Source organism: Hyposmocoma kahamanoa, unplaced genomic scaffold (assembly GCF_003589595.1).
Source record: "Hyposmocoma kahamanoa isolate Upper Pololo Valley unplaced genomic scaffold, ASM358959v1 226, whole genome shotgun sequence".
Classification (NCBI taxonomy): Eukaryota; Metazoa; Arthropoda; class Insecta; order Lepidoptera; family Cosmopterigidae; genus Hyposmocoma; species Hyposmocoma kahamanoa.
This window is the reverse complement of record NW_020653745.1, coordinates 157,607-184,784: the sequence shown is the minus strand read 5'-3', so window position 1 is coordinate 184,784 and position 27,178 is coordinate 157,607. Positions and strand designations below refer to the sequence as shown.

Sequence of the window (27,178 nt, the reverse complement as noted above, 5' to 3'; positions counted from 1 at the left end):
TACGGCGCACAGCATCGATGTTTTTGTTGTTCTCATCAGTGGACGGGCGACCATCACGAAATTCGTCACTGAGATTCACACGACCGCGTTTGAATTCTGCAAACCAGCTTTAAATAATCGTCTTGCATGGTGCTTCATCGCCAAAAGCAGTTTGAGGCCGAGCGAAGCTCCGCTGAGCTATTAAATTACACTTAGAGTCGTAGAAAATCATACTACGAACATTTTCACGAGTTAAATCCATGGTGATGTAGACAACGAACTTCTAAAATTACGCCACAATGTAAAAACAAGTGACGTCAGATGAAACAAACTGTATTCTACAGTCAAAGAGTTCCATTTTCAAATGTTGTAATTACTTTTTAATATTGTTTATGTAAGTGGCCAGTTCGGGAAACTTATAGTGCGCCCTATGTATTAATAATAATAATAATAATTCTTTAGTGACAGGTACACACATTGAATACTAATTACAATTATATATAAAAACAAAAGCAAAAGCAATAAAATAAAATAATAGTCGCACAATAAAAATAAAATATAATACAATGCGCTTATAAGATAAGCCTGCCATTTCTTAGTTCCATCACGATGTACAGAAATCAGAGACTCACAGAGAGTACGAAGATTCCTGTTGTCAGACGCACGGAGACGGCTCCAAAAGCTGGCGACGCGAGACCTTATTATTGCAAAAATATCAGGAACTCCGGCCTCGGCGAACATATTCGATGCGCTGCAGTATCTCGGCTGGTTGATCAGAATGCGATACGCATCATTATACTGCACTCTAATGGTGCTCATCACGCGTTTCGAAAATCTACTCCAGAGTTCACATAATAAGTAGACAGAGAACAAATAAGTAGTGTCGCCCCATCTTACACAATTAGTTTGGTATTCATACCAGAGTCTGAACAGATCAACGACCATATTGTACAAAAACTACGACGATATTGTATAAAAGCAAGTGTTAAAATAAATAAATTCTAACCTTTTAATGTATTTTATACAACTATACATATTTTATATCTGGCATTTTTATTATATACAAGAACTAACAAAGATGATGTACGTTGTAAAGCTTATTTTCTCACCTTTTTTTAATACCACCCCTTTCGGCACGCCTTTGAGGAAGGCTGCATATTTATTCATAATAACTGCTTTATTTAAAGCAACTACCACTTGTGCCCTACTGACACTGGCTTGGGAAAGTAGGTGATAAGCACTGTCGCTAATGGAGGTTTGGTAGGACCCTTTAGTTAAAAACAATAGAGCTATTATTAGTATAGAAATTTTGTTATTTTGCAAAACAGAGAACTATCGGATTCTTGTGTCTACTTAACCCTTACCTTTGTCCCCACATCCAATCCACCAGACCGTCCTTTAACGGGAATATGTAGGAAGAACTATTCTTCCACCAATGCTGAATATAATTCCGGAGACAAACGGTATCGTTTGCGAAAGCTCTCCTCCAATATGTTAAATTTAATCGCCTTTCTATGTTTTTATTTTACTTAAAGCCCGTTCTTGGGCCACATTCACCACAAGCGTTGCCAAAACATTTAAATAGTCGTGCCACATGTTAATAAACGATAAACGTGGTGAAATGTTACTCTCCATTAACTACAACAGAAACGTTAGCTTGTCAAAGGTACATGCGTCTCACGTTCGTCCAACGTTTCTTAAGTGGTTAAAACGTTTAAATATTTAGCGCGATAGCAGTTGGCAACGTTTTCGTTTTGGTTTTACCGTGGACAATAAATATTTTATAAGCTTGAAAATGAAACTATTTGTTCGGATGTAAATCGTAAATATTTATTTGTTTTCTAGACAAACAATCCAACATATCGGGCTCTTCGCAGGTCACGTGGTCTTCTGCCCTCGCAAACTGTTCAATTGTCGTTATTTGTGAGTAAGACCATTCATGTTTAGGTGTAAATAGTATCATCGCTACAACTATAATTACTTGTGCTACGCTGGAATATTTCAATTGTCAATTGAACAAGTTGACTGAAAGTATTCCGTGTTAAAACAGACAAGGCACTTTAACCCGTGACCGCGTATACTCAATACATAAATTATAATAAATCGTTTTTTGCTCGAAATATTAATTAATCACACATATATTATAAATTGTACATATTTTATACTAAAATAATAGTGTATAAGTTGTAAAATAATATGTACAACATTTTTAAAATACATCGAGCCATCCAACCTCATAAATTTCGGATGTGGGATGTGGCTCCTTAATAATATAATTTTTCTGTTGTTTCTTTTAAAATATTAGGTACGTACTTTCTCCATCAATACAAAGGAGGGAGATTTTATTATAATTTGCTGACACATAACGACATTAAGAATTTGAGGATTTTTCAAATAAACTCAACAAATTTAAGCCATAATCAAGTAAATTATAGCACCTACATAATAAAATACCTCCCCAACTAACCTAATTTAAAGTATAAAAGCACGTTTCATTATTATTTATTAAAGAAACCTATTGCACACCTATTACACATTATTGATTTATTGAATTACTAAAAAATTAAGGCCATTAGAACCAAAAATTAGGGGAAAACTAAATTTTACTGTCAGAATGTTCCAGCGCGAAAACCAAATACACACCCATAAAACGTACTCGCTGGCCCCCGCCAGCCACTGGGCACGGGGCACTGACACGTACGGTGTTACATCACCTCAGACAAACACGTCGGTACTCACCGTATTGTCTTAGTATGCACATCTTAAATATTCATGTGTAATGTCCATAAATGTGTGCGTGGAAATCTTTTCATTTTGTCAGTACGTATCAACAATGATACTTCTCCATGGAGGAGCAGTAGGCGGCAACTATAAAGAACGCGCTTAGAATTCGCACTTTAGAGCCCGTAATAGATTTTTTAAGATCCTTAATTATAGTAAACGGGATGCTCCAGACGTCATCGAAGATTTAGTTTTACAGTCAACGCCATTACTGTGCATGAAAGGTAGCCCTTTCATGCTAGCAATAAATAGCTGAAATGACAATGAGTGACGTCATTCCAGGGAGTGTGCAGAAGACAAACGATCAACTCATCGTTGCATTTCGCGGTGTGGGCGGAATAAATCTGTCCGGCTTCGCGAGCAGGCGGCTTCCGCCTGACACCGCCGCCGTGACGGTCGCGGACGCCTGCCGTTGACAACCAGCCAGCTACGCACAAAAAAATGTTTCCATTTATTTGTGACAAAGGTTTTCAATTCAATGCGAGTAACATAATTGTATTCGCTTTTGAAGCTTTCGTCATCATGTGTGAATCTTCCTGTCTTATACGCAAACAGTTGAAGATAGGTACGACCAGTACAAAATATTGTTTTTTTCTCTATGAGTATGTGTTCATAATAATAATAATAACAATAGCAATAGCAATAGCAATAGCAATAGGAATAGAAATAGCAATAGCAATAGGAATAGCAATAGCAATAGCAATAGGAATAGGAATAGCAATAGCAATAGCAATAGCAATATCAAGAGCAATAACAATAACAATAATCATCATTTATTTGACAGATCATCTATCTCTGATGACACGTTTATTCAATACAAATACAAAAAGAAACAAACACTTACAATCGCTTCACATAGTATGACACAAAATCACATAGAACATACATAATTTAATTCACATTCATATCAAACACATACTGTGATAAAAACAAAAACGGTGAGGGAAATAAACAAACAAATACTGTGTTTAAATTTTTATTGAATTTGATATTCAATTATTTTTATGTGAAATTACTCCACTAGTTTGTTATAATTATTAATACACAAATCAAACACTCAGAAAAACAAATTTAATTAATAATTCAGTGCCTCCAGTGAAAAAGGGAATAACTAAAAATCGACACTTTTCAGGAGAGACAAAAAACCATACTTTTATTGATTGTTGGTTGTTCGCATTTATTATTAGCATTTTTTATGATTTCTAGTTTTAGGTATACGTCTAAGATTTTGTTTGAGGAGTATTGGTTAAATATCCAGTCATAATTTCAAAACTTTTTTAAAAGATTTTTTCGAGTTGTGTCCTTCTTAACAAAGAGCGTAAAGTTACAACAGGACTTTTTTTTCTAATTTTTAATAAGGCCTCTATCACTGTACTACATTGTGTTTATAGGCCTCATAGGGAATCTCCAATTGTGTGGTCAGTTAGGGGCATTTTTAGATTTGATGCAATAGGTTACGTAAGTATAACTCTTTTTGGCTATTTTCTGTAAAGGGTTTCCCAAAATAATATTTATGTCTCCATTACGCCCAATCTCCTCACACTCCACTAACAGATGTATTAGGTCTTCTATTGCTTTGCAATAATCGCAGAGGGGTGAGGCTTTGATACCTATTAAGCGATAAAATTTATTTAGTGAAACAAGAGATTCCCTGGAGAGACCCGCACCGTCAAACCACGGCTTTCGAGAAGGTTCGCAGTTGTATCGTTCTAAACCAAAAGCCTCTTGCTAGTGAAATTTCCTCGTAGTCTTTATCCCAAATATTTAGACTAACATCTCTAGCTAGAGGAATAAATTCAGTAGCATCATCACACCATCAGATATAGCTTCGTTAGCAAGTTTATCCGCCTCCTCGTTACCTAATATACCTACGTGTGATGGAATCCATTGCAAAATGATCGCACGATTTTTTATACTGAGTTCATATATCAGTTTCAGTGCTTCATATGCTATTTGTTATACCTTTACTAAATTTAAATTTAAATTACATTTGACCAAGTGTTGTAGCGCACTTCTAGACTCTGTGGCAATTAGAATCTTATCTCTCTATATGGACTTAGCTTAAGATAATGCTTCCGTGATAGCTGACAATTCCGCCCTCATGATACTAGCTTTATTAAAGTTTAAATTTCATTGATACATTCTCCTGTGGGTCAAAGAAGTCAGCGCCAACGCCTTTGTCTGCCTTAGAACTATCTGTGAATATTGTGTAGAAATCATGATATTTGTTACCCAGCTCATTCAGAACAATTTGTCTTATGTTACATGCGCGAGTTTTATGTTGGGTTACAGTAAGTTTATCAATGCAAGGTTTGATACAAGAGTTCGTATCAATGAAAGATATCCATATGCCTAAAGAATACATAGTTTAAATGTTACTTTGATATACAGCATGTTCTTTAAATTTTGTACATGATTCTACCAGTAATGGTTTCTTTTTATTATGCCAATAACTATTCTGACGTAAGTCGGAAAGCTTCAGTAGGTACAGATCCCTCAAAAGAAGAATCCGAACGGGAATGAATTGTTAACCAATAACGGAAAGCGAGCCATAACCTCCTCACCGAGGTGGAAGGCACATTTCGTACTCCATCACATGGATCGGAGTACAACACGACTTATGATAATAAATATTAAAACAAAAAACGACTTATTCCTTTAGCTACGGCTGTTCTATGGCTGTAACAATACTTATGACACTCATCTTTATCACAAACAAAGAAATAGTGCTACTTGTTCAAGCAAATAAAAAATGAGTATGGAAACAACTATGCGTAAAAATAACGAAATTGTATAAAAATATGAAAATGAAATGAAATGAATATTATATGTTCTGTACAGTTGTCGTTGAAATAATTATAATCGTTTAAATATGAGTCTTCATCGGCTTTTACCATTCTGGCAGTTGGTAGATAAAAATCATGACGTTCACTATCAATTAATGGTAGAAGAGCCAGAAGATCCTTCTTTTTTTTCTTCTTTCGTTTTCTTTTTTGAAATTCTTCTTTTTCTTTCTTGAAATAATTTCAAAGGATATAATCACTCACTGTATATAAACAACAAACGATATATCAAGAATTATAATACAAAAGTAACGGGACTTACTCGCGTTTTTGTCGCAAGCGGTTCGACTAGTTTCGACCGTAATCGATGGTCTTTTTCAGGGTTGAGTGCAACGTTCGCGACCGCGTCACTGAAGCACCGCGCGCTGCGGCTCTCTGCGCACACGCCGATAACGCAGTCCACAGTGGGGAATTCGGGGGGCTGATACGTTGCGTCAGAGCATCCTGGAACTCTTCTTCGCTACTACTGTCCGCAGGATTGTTGTCGGGAACAGTCCAGAGCTCATCACGTCGTCACGCCTCTCGGATTATGCGGGGCACAAAATACTTCTCCCGCGCTAAAACCTTAGCTTTACGAAAACGAATGTAGTGGACCAGTACCGGAGCTCAGAAAGTGGTCTGTCATCGTAGATCCATTGACATCTTGGTTTTTCATGAATCGGATATGCTCAGCTAGCCTAGCAGCCACGTTCTGTCTCGTTTCGCCGACGTAACACTTGCCGCAATCACAGGGAACCTATAGATACCGGGGACCCCCAGAGGGTCTCTGTCCTTTGGTCGGCGAAGCAATTGTCGCAGCTGTGTGAGATTTATGTTACTTTTATATTATAAAATGTGATAACCGCGTTAGTTTTCATAATAAAATATATTAAGAAAAGGCATAATTTCAATGTATAAATTTCAGTATAACAAACATTAGATATTATGATTAAGTGACATAAAGAACAAATGGTATAAGAAGTACCAGTGTAATGTATTAAATAATATAACATCATATGTTGAGTGTGTGCGTTATTTATTTATTTATTTATTTATTTATTTATTTATATTTCGTTTTAAGAATAGTTGACGCATCCTATATTATGTTGATAAGAATTTTTTTCAGTTAATGCACAATCGCAAAATATAATTGTTTTTGTTAGCTTTAAGTGCTTTTTGTGTTAAAAAATATATTTATTAAAACTTTAAATAGAATATTTAATTGCATATACTTTTTTTTTATCTGGGGGAATCTGCTTACAGATACTCCGGCCCCGCGGGGGCAGAGCCGGGGTTATGTGGGACTGGGCTGAACCCTGAAGGGGAGCAGCCCGACCGCACTAAACCCCCGGAGTGTTCCTCCTCTCCGCTGTAGGTGGGGGTACGGGTACGCTGTTGCACTCGTCCGCGCCCCAACCAGCGGCTGGCCGCGCCCTGCGCAGCCCCTTTCCGAGAAGGGAGACACATCGGTCCCCCAACTCACTCCGAATGTGAGGCTCGCCGAACACCAGACGAGCCTTCCATCCCGGGCCCCTTTATGCTGGGCAACGAACTCCCCCGAGTCCGCTACCCAGGGGCCATGGGGGGCCAGGACATCATCCACTCAACTGTGAAGTTCAGTGGCTCCTCCCCCAGCCCTCGCGGCGGATCTGATGACAGGCTCCGCCGCAACACCTAACGCGCTTCCGCGCGGACTCTCCGAAGAGAGTCCCTTGGAGTGCTCACCACGGGCCAACCGCCCACATTCGGACGCGGAGGATAGGACGAGCGGCAACGACACACCAACACGTCTCTTCCCCCGCGGCCCCGCCGCCACTGCATCGTCGAAAGCGGTGCAGCCCCGCCAGGGTCGCGGAGGACAGGACGAGCGGCAACGACACACCGATACGTCTCTCCCCCCGCGACCCTCCTCCCAACGCGCATCCGCACGGTCCCGCTGACCAGACGAGCCCCGCGCGGAACGCCCTCCTCCTCGGGCCAGCCTACCACCATCGGCCGGCTCCGTGGGTTCCTCTTAGCTTCACCGTGGGATGAAATCGACCACAGCTACTAGAGCCCCCCCGCCACGACAAGGCGGGAACCCCTTCGGGGGGATAATTTCATATACTAACTTAGCCTAAACGGACCTAAAAGGTCGACCTAACTAGGAAATGCAAACAAATTCGCTTTATTTACACCACCGGAATTATCCGGTGGCTCATAGCACCGGATGTATATTAATAATACATTATACTCAGTGAATGTTATATCTGAAGTATTTATATAAAATGAACATTATATCATCGGTATATAAGATTGAAAGTTGTTATATCGATCGTCTATTATACCCAATGACCTCTGTATCGTGCAAAAATATGTCAAAAATGTCTGTATACCATGAATTAATTATATCTGTAGAGCGTTATATCGACAAAAAATATGTCAATTGTTGTTATATATCGCGAACTTTGTTATACAGATATGAAATGAGTGAAACGCTTTCCAAAGGAGGTCTTAATGGGGCCGCGTCTAACGGCTATATAGGTTATGTAAGAATTCTGCCGAAGGAGATTATGCAAAATGTAAATTTGTCGGACAGTGAGAACATCACAAGATTTATATAATACCGATGTGGGGAACAGGAATGGGCAAAAAGTAGCCACTTTTAAGACGGCTCTTTGGGCCCAGTGGCCTTTGGTACTTATAACTATGTTAATTGACAATAATAATAGTGATAACAGAATTCACTTAAGTACCTACCTACATAATTATAATCAGGTCCACCCAGAACTTCAGAACGGAACAATCTTAATTTATTGGCAAATACCTTCAGGATCCCGTTTTGACTACCTACGCGGCTCAACAGAGGCGCAACCCGTTTCCATCTAATGGCGTGGAAGTCATCAGTACGTTCCTCGGCGAACATCCCTACTCATTTATGTTCTATGTGCTTTTGTGTTATACCGACTTTGTGAAGTGATTGTAAATGTTTGTTTGTGCTTGTATTGTAATTACAGCTACAAGTCTTTTGTCTCCATCACAAAACCAGACCGCAATGATACTACAGAAGATGTTAGTAACTTTTGTTTTCTTTTTTGTTCTTGTGTTTATTTATGAACAATTCTTGTAATCTTAATAGATAATGATGATTGAATCTATTTTAGCTTCCTTGAATATTATTGTACGCCAAGTCAACAACGCTTTTTTATCCTGTGAAATTCTGATACAATTTGTAATAAATAGTGATTTGAAATTTGAAATGTGCTTGTGTTAAGTGTATCAAAAGCACATTTCAAAGTGACAAATTACACCTTTAGCGTTTATTCCTTCCTGCTGAGAATGTGTAAAATAAAATACTTTTGTTGTTTGGTTTGTTACTTAAATTTCCGGATGTTATATTCACTAAGTTCTGATCAAAGTAAAACGGCGCAGAGGGAGATACTACAGTTTCCATTTTGTAGGCCTATAATCTTTCTTATTTGTGTTGTAAGCTTTTTGAATATATCTTTACAGTATTTCACACTTAAACCGGCTGCCCCATGTCAGGTTAGGTTTATATGCCAATGATACACAGGAGTGGGTTGCCAACTGCTTTATTCGCAAATCTACTTGTTGAAGGTAGAATCGAAAGAACATTAATAATCTAATAACAAAATACTTGACAGGCGGCAGAAGGGTGACATATTTAACTGCTTAGCGGGATTGTTGGATTAGTTCAATATCTTAATATTCTTTATATTCAATATCAGATGGCTCGGTCTAGTTCGCGGTGTGAAGTGAGGAGTGAATAGATGCCCCCGGCTACGCGAGCTGAGTTAAGATAGCTTAGCTTGGTTCGCGGTGTGGCCTACGCTTAAAGTTATGTAGTTACTTTGCGCTTGGGTTGGTGCCCTTTGGGATTGTTGGAAGGGCCTCTGCCGCGGTCATTGCCGCCATCGACGTGGCGTCGATTCTCAACCCTGGCAAATATCATTCCATACCTGAATAACAATAATAATCGTGCATATTATCATGATATGAGTTCTGGTACAATAACGGCGAATAACCCACTCACAATATCCTATTCCTCTCATTATGATTCACCTTAGCCCACTTTTTGGTATCTATCGCGGCGCCTTCCACTTTTAAAGTAACCGCACATTCGCACCAAAGGCGTGCTGATCGTATGCGCGATCAACGCCGAGCGAAGTCTCCCTCAAGCCGAATCTCTGTGCGATTCGAACTCCAGCAAAGACGGAGCTGGCTTCTTTCTGGCCGGTCGCTCGCCGTCCTATCGCGTCCATAGTGGCTAAAATAAGAGCATCATATTATTAACTCTCCATTGCTAACATTTCGAAATTATTATTAGTTACCGTACCTATTTGATTGCGTTAAAGATACTATTATATTAAATAGAATATTAAAACAGGATAAACAATGCGTAGGTACTTGCTTCTCCGTGTTTTATCTTTAAGAACAACACACCAAATTCAATTACTTTCGTTCAAATCACAAATTATATGTTTATTTACACTAAAATTTTATGATATTTCTTTTACACACTTTTTGAAATCGCTCGTTTAAACACTTGGATTCGTAGATATTGACATTTCAATGAGTGTTTAATTCTCGATTACGGAAAATTCGGTTTTTTTTTTGTTGAATGGTGAAATCTTCCGAAAATAGCGCGATTGGGGTCCCGATCGCGCAATCGGATGCGGCAAAAAACATTATACATATATAATGTTTTTGTTCTAGTACACAATACACATTGAAGGTTATCAATTTCCAGTACCAACCCATCACGCGATCAGAGTAGACATACCGTAAGTGAGACGCAATTGTTACGAGCAAGTACTAATTACCCACAATGCAGTTGCTGCTGCACGTCCCATATCACGCATTGTCAGATGACAGTGCTGGGCTGAGAACCTGAATACTAAAATTGTTTCTCCACTAATAGCAATAAATAAACCAAATGATAATTCACCTACGCCGTATTTTGTTACGCACATACTAGGGCAAATGTACACTTGCTATTGTCAAAGGCTTAAAAAACATGTATTCTTACCCTAGATATGCTTAGCGCTATTCATTTAAAAGTCATGAAATTTACGTTGCTTAAACACAGCTTTATGTTTAGCTAAGTTAAAAATTCAAATGGAAAAGAAAACATCGACGGCCCTTTTAGCTTTTGTGTAACGGCGACGGCCGGGGGACGGTAATCTGCAAGTGTTTACATGCCTAATGACGAGCTCGTTCAGCCCGTAAAAAACAACGTAATGACGTCATATATGATCCCCGTTCACCCCGCCCTCTTCTCGCACCACGTTCCTCCTCGTGAACAGAAATGGGAATACATTCCAATGAAATGATTCCCACCAGCTTCTCAATATTTTTATTTGCAAAAATTACGATACAAATTTTGCGTCACCGACCTGATACGATTAAATTAGGTTTTATTTGGATCATGACAATATTGGGCTCTTTGCGGCAACTTACTCGGAATTTAATAAAACAGCACAGAGAACCAACTTTTTTCGTTACGACGTTATTTCAATCGACTCACTTCAAAGAAATGTTGAGAGCGTCATCAAAGGCCAATAAAACTGGCTCCGTCAAGTTAGTTACGTACTGGAGACGTTTCTTATCAATTTATTTTCACTTAAGTTCGCTTTTATAGAGAGATTTAAAACAATCAAATTGAATAATGCCTCAATTATGTATGGTTGTGACGTTGTGAATCATGTCAATAATCGAGAAGAATAAATTTACATTTTATCAAACCGGATAGAATTAATGTCCGAGTTCAACAATTTAACAAGGTGATCAAGATGGTCTCAACGCGAACCAATTAACACAGACCTTTGTTACAGCTGTAATAATCCACCTGGAGCTCAATCGGCGGAACTTCAGGGGGCGGAGAGGTCAGATTACATTGGACCCTTGTGTAAATTGCAACAGAAGTAATCTACGAGAGACAGTCGGCGAAATGCAATTAGGAAGCGAGAAGTGACGCCTTTATACCGACTCAAAGAAAGCGTACACTGCGGGCGCGCGAAAGTGCACACACTACACAGTTACATTAATTAACAACCTCCGCGAATTCAAAAGCGGGAATTTGCAGCGTGTGCTCTGCGCGCAGAGCGGCGCTGCGGGGCAAAGGGTCGAAACAGACAAATTCCGTAAATCAGCAAGAATTCACGTCGTGGTAGGTGCGAACACAAACGTGTACATGCATTATCCGTAAAAGTAGTGGGGAACGGCAGACGCGCGATAGCTTAAAATGTTTGTTTTAAAATTCTTTCAGATTGCTGCTGATAAATGTAGAATTTCACTCTTTCAATTTCATCAGTTTCCTAACTTACGCTTTGGACAATATGCAGCTCAACGATTCAATGAAATAATTTTATTGAAGGAAAAAAGATGAGTAAATGAACAATGCAATGTGGCAAATTGCAACAGTCGGCAAGTGTAGAGTGAGCGTCGCGGCATCAGGAGCTCCGCTGTTCAATTACTGCACTATTTTTATTATTTCCATTCGAGTTTTATGTTCTATTTTCCTTTAAGGAACTAGAATAGAATAACATACACATTACAGCAGTAGTCTTTAGTACAAAACTGAATGGATAACGACACTAAATTTAGGAGATTCTCGCACAGCACCCCGGTGTTAAAATGTACTATGGGTTTCTGGAACTTCAAATATTTATTATTTCTTATTATATCTTCCTATTATTTCTTAAAATATTTATTATTTTCTTTAATATTTTTATTTCATAGGCAAGGTAGCTGGACTTACAATTGTCACGATTTTTAACTCTATCACTCATGCGAAATTATACATTAATAAATTAACTAACAATTCACGAGTGAACAAGGATGTTTCAGGCAACTTCACCGCCACTTCCTGAGTCACGTCTCACTGTCGTAACACATCGTAGAGCGGGAGCACAAGCTTGATGTTTAAGTGGCTTCGTTTAAGGCGTTCATCTGCATGTTGTTGTGGATATTGTAATCAAATTTTATTGCTGATACAAGTTTATACGTTTCTGTATGATTTCTTGATATGAATTTATTAAAGTTATATTTCTAACCCGACTACCGAGAGAAAGTCATGTTTCCTTTCTTTTGGGGTGATGACAAATGATGTTTCATCCAGGAAATAGACAGCAGCCACAGTTCTACAACGTTCTGTAGCTATAACAGCAAATGTTGACTTTCCCGGCACACCTATGTCGATCAGTGAACTGTTGATGTGATGTGTTCGTGTACATTTCGTTTTTGTAGCGAAGAGATGCACCCGCACACCGCTCAGGGTCAGGGTCAGGGTCAAGGTCAAGGCGCTTTCTTCTTGATTGTAGCGATACCAATGCCTTAATTATCACGAACCCAACAAGATTAACAATTTTGTTACTGAAAACTACTTGCTATGAAGACATGTCAGAAATATTGTAGAAAGCAACTAGGAAATAACGATTACAATTTAACTGAACTTAGATTAAAAAACTACTTGTAAATCGTGGCGATCACCTGTTTAAGGCTGAATTTAATTTCCACATTTTTGTTTTCGGAAGCAATCACGAACAATAATTGAATGTGAGTAACCTAACTGTAAGTACTTAAATTAAATGGTTAACAATGTTATTAAGCCATGTATTGTTAATTATTTTATATTCTACGTTATCATTATACCTAAGTATAATATCGAATTATTTGTTTTCATTCCCTTTATTTAATTAGCAAAAATAATTAAAGTAATAAAGACACAATTGATAAGCGAACGATATATAATGCAGCCACTCATTGTTATTCAATTGCGGTTGCGGTGCAAAACATGGATTGGACGGACCTGTCCTGTTTAATAACGCTTCGGTTTTACAGGACGCGTCTGTTGAATTGGCTTTCAACATTTGGAAATGGTAAGTTCAATGTAAGTGAGACATTCCACCCAATGTATTCCAGTAATGTAATGCTCTGTACGTGTCCACATATACGTACCTACTCATTACCTGCCGGTTATGAGTGTCCACGTCTTCATATTCTTTGACGAGGCGAACCTTTACCGACATGCAATTTCCCTGAGGATTTTTTGACGTGTAGTGTAAATAGTAAGCAGACCATGATACTGGTGTACCAGTATTGATGTTGATTGATGTACCACAACGATTCCTTTTGTACTATTATTTTGTGGCAAATTTCAATTTGTAAATATTTTTGTCAACAGGAAGTAATCTTCACATTATTTAAAGCCAAAAAAGAGCGAGGATATTGAGTCACTATATCATAACGTTGTGTTCATTGCTTGTGACGCTGTAAATGTCGTCCTGTAAACACAAAGGCAGTGTCGCTATTAACAAAGTTCCCCAAAACGTCGTGGTCGGAACCAGCAAAATGTAATGCTGTCGACTCAACAACGTGAACCTATGTAAGAAACTTCGCGCATTGACACTTCATATACTTTACTATTTTCACAAAGTTCGTCTACCCTGAACTTGATACGATTAGTTGTAGCTATGTATGGTTGCCATCTGCAACAAAAATAAAGATGCACTAAATTCACCAAACAACGTCTGTCGTGAATTAACCAAAGATATAGAAAAAAAGGGGAGACTTGGTATGGGACATGGTTCGTATCGCCTCTATATTATCAAAATTATCATATCGAGGTGGTACGCCTACAAACATCGCCACAGTGACATGGCGATCGTTGTACATACAAGATCTCTCGTAAAACATGAAAATCCCAAGTTGTAGCGATACACCTTGTAAAAATTAGAATCAAAACAAAAATTTTGAAACCAGTGAGATAACATTCCACCGGCTTTTTGTATTTTTAGTTGCTGTTTCTATTATTATTCAATGTTTTCTTTTTGTCTCCATGGAAATTTCTAGACTCAAATATAGTGATGTTCATTTACGACGACTGACGTTTATCGGTAATAAATTTTTACTGAAATGTTTGAATTTCTTATTATGATTTTTGTAATTAAAGTCCCTAAAACATTTCAACGTACGTTCACGTTAAATTGGTTTCCTTTGTTTTATTATTATTATTACTAAACATTTTATTTCGAGTAACCTTAACACAACTCATATTTCGGACAACCGTTTCAATTTCATGGCAATTTGGATGTTGCTGCTTGCAGTTTACGCTTGACAATGACAGCTTCACCAACTTCGGCACTCTCCCCTTCGCCGTTATCAGGGAGGCGCTGAGGTTCCATAAGGTCCCCAGGTACCTCAGCCGTCTGGTAGAGCACTACCTGGAGGACAGGGTGGTGCTCTACCAGACGAGGGAAGGGAGGCGCGCCGAGCGCCCAATGAGGTGTGGAGTACCCCAGGGGTCCGTATTAGGACCACTACTGTGGAACCTGGGGTACGATTGGGTGCTGAGGGGCGCGCTGCTCCCCCGGACGGCGGTCATCGCGTACGCCGATGACACGCTGGTGGCCGTCCGGGGGACCTCCTTCCAGGATGCGGCCCGAAGAGCCTCAGTAGCGGCGGACATGGTGGTCCGCCGAATACAACTGCTGGGGCTCGAGGTCGCCGTGCCGAAGACGGATGTGGCCGTCTTCGGCGGGAGGGGTAGAGGTTGGGCGGTGCCGGCAGGCGCCCACATCTCCATCGCGGGAGTATCGGTCCCGGTCAAGTCCCAGATGAAATATCTGGGACTTGTCCTGGACCGGCGATGGAACTTCGGGGAGCATTTCCGGCAACTTGCTCCCCGAATAGTGGGCGCCGCATCGGCGATGGGCCGTCTCCTGCCCAACCTCGGGAGGCCGGGAGCCTCGTGCAGGAGGCTATACGCCGGGGTTCGCCCTGCGAATGTGCAGGGCGTACATGACGGTGGCCTGCGCTGCCGCATGCGTCCTCGCCGGTACTCCGCCGTGGGACCTCGAAGCCGAGGTCCTGGCGGAGGTCCACGCCTACCGGCGGGGAATGAGGGACCGAGGCGAGCGCCCTGCTCCCCAAGAGGTCGAGCGGGAGCGCCGCCTCGCGGCGCAGCGCATGCGGGACCGATGGAAAGAGGGCTTGGCGGATCCCCCCTATGGCGCTCGTACCATAGGGGCGATCCGCCCTGTCCTCGTAGAGTGGGTAAACCGGTCCCACGGGCCACTGTCGTACCACCTTGTGCAGGTGCTGACTGGACACGGGTGTTTCGGTCACTACCTGCACAAGGTGGCGAGGAGGGAACCGTCCCCGTCGTGCCACGAGTGCGGCGCTGCGGATGACACCGCGCAGCACACCCTAGAGGTGTGCAGCCGGTGGGATGAGCAGCGCCGCACTCTGACGGGGACTGTAGGGCAGGACCTCTCGCTGCCGAGCGTGGTTGCCGCCATGCTCGATAGCGAGGAGTCCTGGGAGGCGGTGGCTTCCTTTTGCGCAGAGGTTATGTCGCAAAAGGAGGCCGCGGAGCGGGTGCGCGAGGACGCGGCGGACGCGCACCCGCTTCGGCGCAGACGTACGGGGAGAAGGCGAAGGCAGTTCGCTGCTCGCCTGATCCCCTAGTGAGGCCAGCGGGCTCTGGACAGGGACTCCGGAGCCTGCATTGCACGGCCTCACTCGTCTGGGGGGCGGGTCGGAGGACAACCGACTCGCCCCTCCGTTGGCGCGGGAGCCCTGGCGCAAGCTAGGGCGGCCGGGCGGCGTCGTGGTGAATGTTCACCGATCCCACGGCGCCGACTCAACCGGCGAGAGGGAAACCCGGGGGGGTTTTAGTGGGGTAGGCCCTCCAGTCTGGAGGGAGAGTCCCCACATAACCCCTGAGTCTCCCTGGGCTCAGGGGTATCCATAAAGATTTCCCCCCCGTCAAAAAAAAAAAAAAAAAAAGGGTCCGCGAAGTTAGTGGGCGTTAATCGCAAGTCGCGCGATTAATAGAGAACTCATCCCGCGTGCTCCTGCACCACATTGCGTCTGAACCGATCGCCAAATTGCGCGGGCGACGACGGCCGCCAAGCGCGCGGGTGATCGCGTCCTGCGCGGTTCTGTTAGTACTCCGCCGCGGCAACCGCGAGTAACCGTCACCACTACAGGCGTTAAACGCGCCGTGAAATGTGCTACTAATTTTACATACTTAAGAGGGAGCAGAGGAAAAATTCCTAATCTTTAGATTTGATTTTAGAGGGGTATATCCACTTTAAAGTTAAAAATAAAATATTGTATGAGTAACTACACGATATATTCAAGCATAGACATTAATCAGAAACATAAAACAATAAAGTTTCCTCGATAGATAAAAATCACGAAGTGACTTTCAATTTTTACATTTTTTCGATTTATCCTCGAAATGCTACAGGTTATTAGGACAAAAATTAGATAATTAATTATATTTATGCATGATCGACAACTGTCACTGCGGATTTTTTTTAATCCCTTTAGTTTTAGAGTTGTTCCGCTACGACGAACGAATTTGGTACTTTTCATGCGCAAAATTCAACGTCTCCTGTCGCATGTCACGCGAACTTCAGGCATATATTTGTTTCACAAATTTGGGCGGAGCCAACGTCAAAACTCTTTTGGCATGAGAGCTCTTAACTATCACATTCTACAGATGCCGCGGTCCCGCGACCACTCCGTGAGTTCTTTGTGTAACGAGAAATAAGTTTCAGCGCCATGTAACGTGTAATAGTTAGCTATTATATACTAGTAGCATTTTTACTAAAACGCCACCTGATGGTGACTGGCTGAACCAGGATGAGAAAATACTGAAATATTGTAATATAACTCTTACTCAAGTGACTGTAAGTTTTATTTTGTTAAATTTTAAAATTGTGTTACGTCGTTTTCACGTTTTAAGCCCTACCCAATCAAAATCTTTAAGTTATGGTAGCAGATAATAGAGCGTAAAGTTTGAATTGCGCACAAGCTAAAAAGTGGCGACATCGGCACCCGATCTTACATAGCGTCATTACATATCTCCCCTTTTTTTATATCTCTGGAATTAACTAGTCCATAATGACTATTCCCGGAGAATATGTTTCCGTTGGTACTGACGAAGGAATCATTAAGCCTCTTCATGAATTAATTTGGTAAAGCGAATAAAGTGATGAAAAGCGCATGAAGTCGTTCCGGCCACTGCCGTCAGTCCATCGCCTTGTCTAAGCAGATCATCGCGTTCGACGTGTTTGACTACAGCTTCGAGAGTCTCGTGATTGAGTTGTATTACAACAAGTCGGGTCTCGAAGCACCATGTGACCAAATCTTTCGCTCGCAAACGTTCGCTCGCCCCGCACCTGAAAGTCAATAGCAATGATTTTCAATATAAAGTTACAGACATCAATAGTATGACCGAAATAAATTTTATTTTATTATTTACAAACATGTTCCATGCGTTTGCGTTACTGAGAATTAAACTACTAAATTAATGATTTTTTTAGTATTTATTATTTCAGCGCGCTGTTAAATTTTAATAATTATTTGTACCGAGTTTGTTTTCGCCGAATATGTTATGTCTGTAACAAATGCTGGTGCTTCAAATGCGTGTTGAAGAAATTAATTTTATTTATAAAAAAGCAAAATAATATATCCCCTGTATTCTATATCTAAATATAGGACGCTAGTATTCATAAATAGTTTTTTGTTTTATTATACGGAATAACAACAGCCACCTTAAAAACATCTCACAAAGAACAATATTTATCTTAAATCACTTAGGCCAAAATACTTATCCACAATAACATAAATTATTGAAGCCTTATAAACAGCTGTAAAGCAATTCAGCCACACACTACTTAAATTCTTAATAAAGTTTTTCTTAAAATTTTATTAATTTTCTGTATAAAATTTAACAAAATTTTGTTTTGCAATCCATCACGGTTGTGTGCATCTTTGCCTTTTACAACATTCTAATTCGAGTTGTTAATATCTATGGAAGAATATCTAGTTGGCCACTTGTTGATAAAAAACAAAGAAAAACCCGAATAATAGACCCGCATTAGTAATTCATATTTGCCGTCTTTAATACACAATGTACTATTAAGAAACCTTTTCTTAACCAGCAATGAAAGGGTGTTTATTATATTCACGCAATAAATAATGTGTTCGAGTTGATGATGTCCTTGTCTTTGCGATTCCAGTAGTGGCCGTGGTCGTCGTCCCAATACCTGCATGTTTCATCGCCAGATGTCTCCTCTTTAAATGTCTACCTTTCCTGTCTACTCCCATATTGCTCGGCATAGGCTCCACGCAGTGTAGAGGATAATTGGCGCTACCGTCTCAAGAGCAAATCCGGCTGAAGCTTTCGTCTGTCTGCCTGTCTACTTTTTACATCGGCATACCTGCATGCTGCATAGCTGCTTGCCGACAAAAGTTCGTCTGTGGAACAGGTCGCCCATTTCTAGATGCCGGTGTGCATTTGGATGATAGCGACTTGATTGGCTGATTAGTATGATAATTGAAAAAACTAGTACGATATTGTTAAACTGTCAAATATTTCCATTTAAAAAGTATTTGTGAACTTGTGTTCAGCGGTTATAGCGGTGTTTACTATTTAACAAATGCAATTTCAATATATCAATTGACACTGGTACTTTTGCTAGCCGCTGAGTCGTAAAAATATTTGCCATCTGTGGCTTTTTAATCGTATCTTAGAATACGAATGCATAGTCGATATTTTGTAGCTCGCTGTTTTACTAACTCTTTATCTTTATTTGTTTTTATGTATGAGCGTCAAAAAAAAACGGAAAATAAAAATGGAAGGATTATTAATCACTATAAACTGAAGAATAGAGATACTATTCGTTCATTATTGGAGTGTGATTCCAATTCTGGCTGTATATTTGCAAGAACATAGTCAAACGTTTCCACGGTCATTCTGGCGTTATCATAGAATATATATACGGTTATCATAGAACTTATCCGGATATTGTCTTTGGTTTTGGTAATTTCGGCCAAAATTCGCTTTTTTGCTTCTTTGTTTGTAGAATGGGTTCACGTCTTCTTGCGTCCAGAATAACTCATACTGAATAAAAGAAGTAGAAGCTATTAAAAGGTCACATCGCCGTATCGAAATCTGAGGCGCTCACATTCTCGTTATGTCACTTTACCACCGCAAACTAAGCGATCTGTAGGGCTGGTACTGCTGTATCTCGCATAGAGATCTCGCGCTTTGTGTCGCTCCCGCACAAGTCGCATCCTGTCGTGCTGGCCCTACCGTTCGCTGGCGTCGGGAACAACGTTATTTGCGCGAAAGAGGAATGATAAATGTGAAAGTACTGGATAAATATTTTTAGCAAGATAATGTATACAAATTCTAAGCGAGATCACCCAGTGCCATTACTTGTTTGCGCATGCAAAAGTTGCATTAAAAAATCCTCTACATATTTGTTCCTGTATTTAAGGCCACAGCTTGTCAAATACATTAAGAAATTGATTAAACCAGTTAAACAAAAATGAGTTAAGGAGAGGCTTAGTTCATCAGTGGACGTTATTCGGCTGATGATAACAATAGTGAAAACGTTTCGCTTTCGACAGAAGTCGAAATAACAGCAGTAGACTTTAAACCAATTATTTGACAGAGACGCCGTCGCTGTAAATTAATCTGGGCCTGAAACTTGATCCTTCCAAGAGGGGACCGAATTATTTAATGAGTGGCATGTGCGGCAAATTATATCCGGGAGAGATTTGCTTTTGACTTACGATTTTCTCATCCAGTCGCACACAGACTCCTCCCAAACGGTTTTGTCGTTACGAGTGTATATAATAGCTAGGTTCTTACCGCTGTAGAATAAGCTAGTTGGAAACGAGTTCCGTTCGTTGGCTCTTTGAAGCCGTCGTGATTGGTCGCCGAGCGCCTCCAACAGCGCCCGATTCGCGCACTTACACCACTTACACGATGATTACGATTTGAGCGTTCGTGCATATTCATAAGTCTCTGTAATTGAAGTCTTTGCGGGCTGCTCGAGGATTCATATTCTGATTAGTGTGGATTGGAGTAATCCATTTGTGCTACTTGTTTACGTTGCAGCCTTAATCGCTAACGCTTGTTTGTTTTGTCACAAACCGCAGCAGAATTGTGTCACCACCATAGATATAGGATAATCTCAGTGTAGAGTACTAAAAAAATCGACCTCAAAAGTACGTGGAATTACATCTATTTGCCAAGTTTTATTGAAATATCCCCTAGTTCGCCACTATACAGGACTTGACACAAGAGATAATAAAAATCGGTTGTCACTACTCAAAGTATATTGAGAGAGAAAAACGCCTTGAATTGGACAATAGCAAAACCAACCATTAAAATAATTGCTCCTTAAGTAAAATTTAGGCGCTATTCATAAAAATGAATGGTCATGCGTGATCAGCCACCCTTAGAGGTGGATGATTTTCTTGAAAATGAAATGGGACCACTATGGAGGCACCCTCTTTCCAACGAAAAAAAATCATGAAAATCGGTTCACAAATACCGGAGTTATCGCGTAACACACATACAAAAGAAACATACATTCAAATTGAGAACCTCCTCCTTTTTTTGAAGTCGGTTAAAAAAAGGGGAGGTATGTAATGACGCCATGTAAGATCGGGTACCGATGTCGCCACTTTTTAGCTTGTGTGCAATTCAAACTTACTAATTAATCTTTATCTGCTACCACAACTTAAAGATTTTGATTGGGTAGGGCTTAAAACGTGACTACGACGTAGCACAATTTTAAAATTTAACAAAATAAAACTTACAGTCAATTGAGTAAGAGTTATATCACAATATTTCGTATTTTTTCACCCTGGTTCAACCATTCACCATCAGGAGGCGTTTTAGTAAAAATGCTACTATAAGCATATAATAGCTAACTATTACACGTTAGATGGCGCTGAAACTCATTTCTCGTTACACTAAGAACTCAACGAGCGGTTTTCACTCACGTCGGCCGCGGGACCGCGGCATTTGTAAAATGTAATAGTTAAGTATGTAAAATTAGTAGCAAATTTCATGGCGCGTTTTACGCCTGTAGTGGTGACGGCTGCTCGCGGTTGCCGCGGCGGGGTACTAGCAGAACCGCGCAGGACGGGATCACCTGCGCGCTTGGTGGTTGTCGTCGCGCGCGCACTTTGGCGGTCGGTTCAGACGCAATGTGGTGCAGGCGCACGCGGGATGAGTTTTCTTTTAACCGCGCGACTTGCGATTAACTCCCACTAACTTCGCGATCCGTTCCACAATCGCAACGGTTTCGTACCTGCAACCGCGGTGGCTACGTGCCCGCACAAATTTGCTGGGTCGTGAATATTGAAATAAAACCGCTACTGTCTAGCAGCACCGGCGGGCGCGGATGGAAACCGCTCCGTGAATTGTTAACCTTATTAACGGACGCAACAACGTGGTAGAGGTAAATGGGAGGAGAAACACACTACCATGATGCCAACCATTAGAATAAAGAAAAAATCTTTATCTTAATGGTTGGCACCATTTAACTGCCTCCATGGTCGAACGGTTACCATGCCGGACTGCCACGCAGAGGACCCGGGTTCGATTCGCGGGCCGGGAGAAATATTTATATGGCCTGTATTTATGTCCCTCGTGACTTTGGGTGAATTTTTGTCGTTGTTTATGTGTGTGTCCATAGCACCTGCGATACACAGTTTCCGTAGTGCGGGGTTATGAATGTGTGCGCTATTAATAACATTATTAATAAAGGCTAAAAAATGATGGTGTATGATCAACATCTCAACTCCCATAACGTCAGCGTAGTAAACTATGGCTATCCTCCTTAGCAACGACCTCGCCGTAAACTTACTTACTGCGTTATTATTATTACCTGCCATCTGGATTCATAGTAATTACTCACTGTTGGCAAGGAATATTTGTATATATGAGATTTCTCATTTTATGATGTAACACGTCAATGTTTTGCGTACTATTGCAATACGTCAACGTTTATGTTTCCATTTAGAGATGTTCTAAAACAGTACTGCGGTTAGACTCAGGGCAAACTATCGCACGTGTTTGAACTATACATGCTCTTTCTCGTAATTAAATTGCCTAGAATGATATTTTGTGGTAATCCTGTACTTCAGTTCAGATTTTTCGGTGAAAAGTTTTATCACTTTTGTTTATTGTAAAATGGTGCCGCTCACTTTATATTTAGGCAAGAAATCTTATACACCCTGAAGTTTTAATTCACTAGAGAAAATGTGAGGGATAATAGTATGCATGAATATTAACAACTTGTTATTCTCTCGTAACCCGAAAACAAAAAGTGAAAACCGGAATGCAGTAATGATCACGTGGCATTCTTTCATGGACAAACTCTTCCACAATGTTTATCGCTTTATTCCTAAAGTTAATTAAAATATTTCACCTCTGATCCGTCTTGGATACTCTATATATAATTTAATGGCCTCCTTTTGATAATCTTTCACACTGTAATGGTTCCAGATAAAATCTAATTTCTGTTAAGAGTTGTTAATGCTTCAGTTGTAAATAAAGATTCTTTTTATCTATTTTAACTAATGTTTATTCAAAAGGACATTCTTTTTCTTTGAAAGCAGTACATACATCAACGAGGGATGTGGTCCTACCTAATCGACAATTAGAAACCATGTGGCTGTTAAAAAATATTCCATTTTTCATACTAGGTATACATACACTGGTGCAGGTGTATTATTAAATTTATATATTAATATAAATTATTATTATTTTCTTAATTGCGGCCACTAGGCTTGGGCCAGTGCCAGTTTTATAAGAATAATATAAGAAATATGGCGACTGTCGCCAGTGTCAGTTTTCCATTATACGTTACCACGGGTTGGTGAAGCTGTCACTGTCAAGAGTAAGCTCGAACCATCATCGAATTTTGTAAATTAGATTATGTTGTTTTTTTATGAAGGATTTATGTAATTATCTATAATTGTTTGTAATTTATTTTGCATGCACGTGTAAAATAAAGCCGATTTTATTTTATTTATTTTTTAAATGCATTTGCTATGGAAATTGAAACAAAGTCAGAAATAGAATAAGAAAACCAATATTTCGATTTTCCTGCAGCTTCAATCCAATCTTCTTTTATTTTGAACTCATTGGAAAAACATAAAAATTAAAAATACTCTACGTTTAATCTACGAGTATAATGGAATTTAAATATCTAAAACACATAAATTTTTCTTCAAGCAACAGCAACATCCAAATTGACATGAAATTGAAACGGTTGTCCGAAATATGAATTGTGTTAAAGTTACTCGAAATAAAATGTTTAGTAATAATAATAATAATAATATAATAGAATAAAAGAAATCAATTTAACGTGAATACTTTTCGCTCCGATATTTTAGGAATTAAAATCCCTAAAATATTTATAATATTAATATTTATTTACAAAAATCATAGTAAGAAATTCAAACATTTCAGTAAAAATTTATTGCCGATAAACATCAGTCGTCGTAAATGAACATCACTATATTTGAGTCTAGAAATTTCCATGGAGACAAAAAGAAAACATTAAATAATAATAGAAATAGTAAGTAAAAATGCAAATAGCTGGTGGAATGTTATCTCATTTTCGGTTTTAAAATTTTTGTTTTCACTAAATTTTTGACAAGGTCTATCGCTACAACTTGCAATTTTCACGTTTTACGACAGATCTTGTATGTACAACGATCGCCATGTCACTGTGGCAATGTTTGTAGGCGTGTCACCTATACGATCATTTTGATCATATCGAGGCGACACGAACCACGCCCTCATACCAAATCTCCCCTTTTTTTCTATATCTATGGTCACCACTCGCCCCGCACCGCCTCCGGTTAGACATTGTATTTTAACGTTCCACGTACATAAGTTATTATTTTATACAACTCGTTAGAAAGGACTCGAGCGAGTGTAACGTATTGTTTTTGTTGGTCGAGGAATAACTCGTAATAGTTAACATATTATTCGCGTCTGTATTCCATTTTTTTAAGAGCGCTCATTGAACGGGCGACCGCGTCATATCGAAGCTTCTCGATGAACCCGTTTTTTGTCGTCATCACGACCGTTGGTGATAGAGGACAGACCAAGGACAGCATAACTGCATCTTGCCTTGTCCGCGGCGGACCTATATCAGTTGTATCCAAACTTTCCGTTACGTGTCTTATTACGCGTTGGAATAGTTATTACGCGTTGGAATAGTTGAAATTAATTTGAGTACAATCTTTTCTCAACTTCCAACGTAATTGGAACACTTTTAAATACAGTTAAAAAGTGTAATCTCGCACCCCGATAGGGTAAGTGTTGAACAAACGTATATTATGTGTGTTAGGCAGTGTTTAGTCCTAAGTTAGTGCTTGTCCGCAGCCTCTTGGTCGTGAATTTATAAGCGTCTTAACAATTTTTCAAGGCAATCTTTTATTGCCTAATCATAATTTTTCAATGCAAATATTTCATTGTAACTCGCTGTATAAAAGAAAAGAAATGTAAGTCATTGTAACTCCGCTCTGATAGTAAACACCCACACCAACTGGTTTCGGCTTCTCCCTATAATATTAGGTGCACATAGTAAAAGGGGTTCACAATCAGCGGAGATTCTCCAACATATTCTCACTGTGGACATTTATTCACAGGGTATTATACCACGGCTAGAATAGCCACCGTTGTCGTTTACGACTACTGCACCGCTCCAGCCTTCCTAGTTGCCTAGGGCTTGGACGGAAACCACAACCCATTGACCCGGCGTTCCCCGATACGTACCAGAACCCCGGCGCTGCCATATAGGGAAGACCCCGCAGCCGCCACCGTGTCCAGGGGAGTATTAACTACGGAAGTGAAATCAGACTGAAAGTTAGGGCCCTTCGAACCACGGTTATTAAATTTTTAAATAAACACTTTTTATTTATTTGTTGTTGACTAATCGTATTTACTTGCCACATCTTGGGTACGAACGTCTCAGTATGACGTTATTATTTTGTTTTTACTATGTTGTTTTAAGTGAATTTAATGATTAAACCACTTCTATTATTGACATAATCTCAAAGTAATATGTGCAAAGTACGAAATCGACAGTATAAACAAGGTATAAACACGTGTTGATGTTGCAATTAATTCCGCTCGAAATGATCACAAAAGCGTTGGTAACTGCGTTAGTATTATATGTATATCAGCCCATTCACAAATAAGCATTAAATATAAAAAAAAGCATTATACAAAATATGTATATTATAATCTCGCGTCAAAGTCGTTCAACATGTCTGATTTTCATTAATCAAAGTGCACAACATTGTTCCAATAATGCAACTGTTTGGCCACAAGGATCAGCAGCGAAGACTATCGGTGATGGCGAAGGCCACGCGCAGCTTGACCCACACAATAGGTTTCCATAATTAACTAAATGAAGACCGACAATCACCAGAAGTGCTCCCTCAGCCGAACAAAGGGCAGACAAAGATGATGCTCGGCCAATTTATGCGAATAATGGGACGAGCCTGTTCGCCATTTGTATGTGAAGGAAATACACCGCCTATTGTGCTTGGGATTTTTTGTTCAACTTCGGGTGGAATTAATTGTGCCAGCTTAGTTTACAGTGCGTATGAATAGTGACGGTAGGCGTCGCTTTGTGCTCCGGTCTATGAATATGTTATGGCAGCACCGCCGAGGACGTTTCTTCACGTCTCCCATTGTTAGCCCGCGGAGTAGTGAATTCTGCGAACTGCTCAATCGATGTGCAAATCCACAAAAACTTTCGCTTCACTCTATTAAAGCATATTATAGGCGATGAGTATAAATCCCAGATTACAAAACTGTATCTTAGGAAAATAATTGTATTATCACCATTAAAATACGTCAAAGCTAAATAGAAGTGGGATATCAAGCAACCGTTGTCGAAAACAATTGACTCGCTGGAGTGATTAAGAAAATCACGTTCGATTGTATTCGGTCGGTTAATGAAGTCGCTTTGTGGAGTCGCTCCATTAACGGGCGCGCGCCCCGTGTGTATCTCATTGTGGCCAGACCCAGTGACCTAGTGCTGTGTCGGACGTCGAGTGCCGAACGCCGGGGCTCGGCGTAAGTTTCTTCGATGCTTCAGGCATTGCGTTCTGTTCCCTTGTGTTGAACATAAAGCATAGAGTTGATGATTATTTATTGCTTAAGTAATCAATTTCAGAATGGCCCGAACTCGCACGTAGACATGATTAGGTAGTATTTTAGTAAACCTTTCATTGGTTTACATTATACAAACCATTAACATCACTGTAATGTAACATATGTTTCATAATTTTAGGCTAAATTTTACATTCAAAGCAAGAATATAGAATCCTTACAAATCTAATACAGGCACAAGACATAACTAAATTACTTACGGTTAAGTCTGCCGGAAAACAAATTGGACACCTCCGAAATGAGCGGATGAGGCTTATCGTTGTCCGGCGCCGCACGAGGCTCAAGCCGTCAGCCATCGATCAATCAGCGCTTGTGTCGCATTTGCCCTTTTCCCGATCATATCTCCGATTGGTCGTCGGTATCGGCTCACTTATTTGAAAAGTTTTGACTTGAAGTAATGTATACCGTTAAATAATGTACACGTTAACTATGTATTAAATTCAAATTCTGTAAATAATTAAATAGCACTTCGTCTACTCATAAAAAGGTTATTGGTTCTGTTAAGAAGATTCATTTAACAAAATTATTATTAATTAAATTTTTATTGAATTGATATTCAATTATTTTTTGTGAA

The 27,178-nt window shown here is 39.9% G+C and overlaps 2 long non-coding RNA genes across 2 annotated transcripts; one reads left to right on the top strand and one right to left on the bottom strand.

Annotated features, from left to right (window-relative positions):
• Positions 1-9,210: 9,210 nt before the first annotated feature.
• LOC113228331 lies at positions 9,211-11,505 on the bottom strand. The gene is made up of 3 exons (XR_003310296.1): positions 11,406-11,505; positions 9,616-9,849; positions 9,211-9,541 (listed from the first exon to the last, which is right to left on the bottom strand). It is a non-coding gene; the product is annotated as an uncharacterized LOC113228331 (long non-coding RNA).
• Positions 11,506-13,387: 1,882 nt separating this feature from the next.
• LOC113228314 lies at positions 13,388-27,077 on the top strand. The gene is made up of 3 exons (XR_003310294.1): positions 13,388-13,462; positions 13,768-13,968; positions 25,071-27,077. It is a non-coding gene; the product is annotated as an uncharacterized LOC113228314 (long non-coding RNA).
• The last annotated feature ends 101 nt before the right edge of the window (positions 27,078-27,178 follow it).